Below are 4,318 nucleotides of genomic sequence, written 5' to 3'. Positions count from 1 at the left end.
GTCGAGGTGTTAAGACACCACGTTTCACGTGAAGAGTGTAGCATCGAGGTGTTAAGATGCCACTCGGGTGTAGCATCGAGGTGTTAAGATGCCACCTAGGAGTGTAGTGTCGAGGTGTTAAGACACCACTCCGTAAAATAATGAGTGATGCATCGAGGTGTTAAGATGCCACTCGGGGTGATGTGCCGGGGTGTTAAGGTGCCACCCTAGGGGTTAGTGGTGCGAGGAGTTAAGTGCCCTAACGGATGTTATGAACACCGATGGCATTTTCGCGAGCGCCGTTCCCTTGTACTATTGGTTAACCATGGTTATTTGTGTTTTAAGCATATTATATTATTCGAGTTATATTTATATGCGGATGTTATGCTAGCTTGGGGGTATTGGTGAATTATAGCTTGTTATTGCGACGATAAGCTAATATTGTTTGCTAGCACGTTTGCGGTTGTGTAAGTGTATGCAAGTAGGTATAATTATATATGTATTCGTATAATTATTGCATTCACTAAGCTTTGCTTACCCTCTCGTTGTTTACCATTTTATAGGTTCGGTTTGGGACAAGGGTAAGGGCATCGTTTTGGACTAGAGATCCCGCTTGATGCTAGGGGACGCTTTTGGCTTTAGTAGCTCTTGGAGTTTGACTGATAGTTGGGTAGTTTAATCCCAAACGCCATGCTCATTGTGTAGTTTGGAACTTAAACTTTTGGTGGTCGAAACTCGTAAATTGTATTAAACTCGTAAAACGGCCGATGTGGGCCCCGCCTGTAAAACATTGATTTTATATTTGAAACAAGTTAGTTTTACATATTTGGATGTATGGTAAAAAGCGTTTAGTCTAAAAGTGTCGGGAACTAGTCTATCTTTTTCGCATTTAGAGACTTTCCAGACAGTCCACTTTGGCGCGCCGCGCCAGACAGTCCACTTTGGCGCGCCGCGCCCCTATCTGGCGCGCCGCGCGGGTATGCTGCACAGGAATTTTTTTTTATTTTGTATTTTCGCGTGGTTTGGTCGAGGGTTGGTTTGGGTTGTTACAAGTGGTATCAGAGCATGGTCTAAGGGATTTAGGTGACTTGAGATAGGCGCCTAGACTTAGACTTTTTGTGTGTGCGCTATGCGGGACTTGTAGGACTTTGGGTCGGATCGGGATTGGTTTGTGCATAGGTTTATGTAAACTAATCATGTGCTATTTGTTATGTATGTTTAGCGAGCATCGAGCGAGATGGACGTTGTACTAGCAAGTTAATGCGACGTGCTCGCGTAACAATGATTAGCTACCATTGTTACGGGTGCAAATCGTGTCGAACAAGCAATGTACGACGATCGTTGAGCAAGATGGGGTAGTGTGGCATATATGTATATACATACGTGTTATGTCTTTTTGTTTCGCCGCTTAACCTACTTCGTTTTATAGAATGAAGACGAGAAACGGACCCGATCATGATAACGGAAGTACAAGTGAGGACGCCGAGTTTTCGGCCAAGGTTGAGGCCGTCTTTAAAAAGTTAAAAGCGGATTTTCTTACGGACGTCCGAAAAGTCTTCCAAGATTCGGTCGATGGGCAAGTGACCGATTTGATAAATGAACGAATGAAGGCCACTATCGAAGAGGCCCTTGATGCTAGAAACATTTATCCTCGTGGTGAAGGAGGTGAAGGAAGGCGGGACTTCCACTACAAGAATTTCAAGGACGCTCAACCCCCGATGTTTAATGGGGTACGAGATCCTTTAAAAAGTACATGTTGGATCTCCGACATCGAGGGAGCTTTTCGTACCTCGGAATGTCCTCCCGAGAAGAAGGCGAGGTATGGCTCTAGCATGCTACGAGAAGAGGCTAAGTTATGGTGGGATGATAAAATCAACTTGTATGGTGAGGAACAATGTATGGGCTTGACGTGGGAAGAGTTTAAGAAGGAGTTTTTCAAGGAATACCGAACTTCTTCCGATCTCGATAGAATCCGGGACGAGTTGCACCATTTGCAACAAGGTTCAATGGACTTAGTTACTCTTAAGTCTACCTTCTTGGCAAAGACTCGTTTTTGCTCGGAGTATGTTGGTGATGATCATAAGCTCATGAAGGATTTCTACCGTACTTTGAATGATGAGTACAAGGGGAAGATTAGTCGGGGTATGGCTAAGTCTTTTGATGAATTGTTCGAGTTGGCTCGGGGTTTTGAGCCGGAGGTTCCAAGAAAGAGTGATTTCATGTTTTCCAAAAGAAAATTTGAAGGTTTTAGTTACTCTAACGCCTCAAGCAAGAAGAGCAAGAGCAAGAAGGGGGCCGAAAGTGTCAATAGTGCAAAGAAGGGCACTACCGGCGGGTTTTCTTATACGTGCTACAATTGTGGGCAACCGGGTCATATGGCTCGTGAGTGTCCGAAACCACGTTCCGGGAACAAAGTCACTTGTTTTAATTGCGGCAAAGAAGGGCATAAGAAGCCGGAGTGTCCCGACTTGCGAAACGACAATGTGAAACGGTTAGAGAAAGCGGCGGGTACGGCTAGGGGTCGCAACTATTTGATGACCAATGATGAAGCCAAACAATCGCACGAAGTTGTCTCAGGTACTTACATGGTTAATTCTAATCCGGCAAGGATTCTTTTTGATAGCGGTGCAAATGTGTCGTTTGTGTCTCCTAAATTTGTGCCTAAACTTAATAGACCGTTAGCTAAGTTAAGTCGTCCGATAGAAGTCGAAATAGCGGACGGCAAGACGGTGCTAGTGGTTGATGTGTGTGAAAATTGTGATGTTGTTTTTGGTGTCGAAACCTTTAAAATTGATCTTATTCCAATGACCTTGGGCGACTTTGATATTGTCATTGGTATGGATTGGCTCGATCGTTATAGAGCCGATATTGCATGCCATGATAAGTTTATTCGTGTGAAGACCCTAAGTGGGGGAGAGTTAATTATTCATGGTGATAAGCGAAGGAGACCGGTGCCGATATGCACTTTTGCACGGGCACGTCGTTTTGTTGTTACCGGTGGCATGGCTTTCCTTGCTCATGTTGTTGATACTCGCAATGAGCCACCACCTATTCGTGAAATTCCGGTTGTTAGTGAATTCGAAGACGTTTTTCCGGACGAATTACCGGGTGTTCCGGCGGAAAGACAAGTTGAGTTTCGTATTGAGTTGGTTCCGGGAGCTACTCCCATTGCTAAAACTCCTTATCGTTTAGCACCAACGGAAATGCAAGAGTTGTTAAATCAAACCCAAGAGTTGCTCGAGAAGGGTTTTATTCGACCGAGTGCTTCGCCATGGGGCACTCCGGTGTTATTTGTGAAGAAGAAAGATGGTAGTATGCGTATGTGCATTGATTACTATGAGTTGAATAAAGTGACGATCAAGAATCATTATCCATTACCTAGGATTGACGATTTATTTGATCAACTTCAAGGTGCAACGTATTTCTCTAAGATCGACCTACGGTCCGGCTATCACCAAATGCGGGTCCGTGACGAAGACATAGAGAAAACGGCTTTTCGAACGTATTACGGGCATTATGAGTTTGTAGTTATGCCCTTTGGTCTTACGAATGCACCGGCGGCATTCATGGATCTTATGAACCGAGTGTGCCAACCTATGTTGGACAAGTCGGTAATAGTGTTCATTGACGACATACTAGTCTACTCAAAAAGTATGAACGAACATGAACATCATTTGCGTGATGTATTAAAGACACTACGAAAGGAGAAGTTGTATGCAAAGTTCTCCAAATGTGAATTTTGGCTAAGGGAAGTTCAATTCCTTGGTCATATTGTGAATGAAAACGGTATTCAAGTAGATCCGGGGAAGATCGAGACGGTGAAGAGTTGGGGACGACCGACTACGCCTACGGAAATCCGAAGTTTTCTCGGATTGGCCGGTTATTATCGTCGGTTTATCCAAGACTTTTCTAAGATTGCTTCTTCATTGACGAAATTGACAAGGAAGAATGCGAGGTTTGGTTGGGAGAACGAGCAAGAAATTGCTTTTCAATTGTTAAAGGAGAAGTTGTGTCAAGCTCCGGTGTTAGTGTTACCGAAAGGTGTTGAAGACATGGTGGTTTATTGTGATGCTTCCTTAAATGGTCTCGGGTGTGTTCTAATGCAAAGAGGTAAGGTTATCGCTTATGCCTCTCGACAATTAAAGGAACATGAAACGAGGTATCCGACTCATGATCTTGAGTTGGCGGCGGTAGTGCATGCGTTGAAAATTTGGCGCCATTACTTGTATGGTGTCAAGTGTACGATTTATTCGGATCATAAGAGTTTGAAACATCTCTTTAATCAACGAGATTTGAATTATCGCCAACGTAGGTGGATGGATGTGGTGAAAGACTACGA

This window comes from Rutidosis leptorrhynchoides, chromosome 5 (genome assembly GCF_046630445.1).
Source record: "Rutidosis leptorrhynchoides isolate AG116_Rl617_1_P2 chromosome 5, CSIRO_AGI_Rlap_v1, whole genome shotgun sequence".
NCBI lineage: Eukaryota > Viridiplantae > Streptophyta > Magnoliopsida > Asterales > Asteraceae > Rutidosis > Rutidosis leptorrhynchoides.
This window is presented reverse-complemented; position numbering follows the sequence as displayed.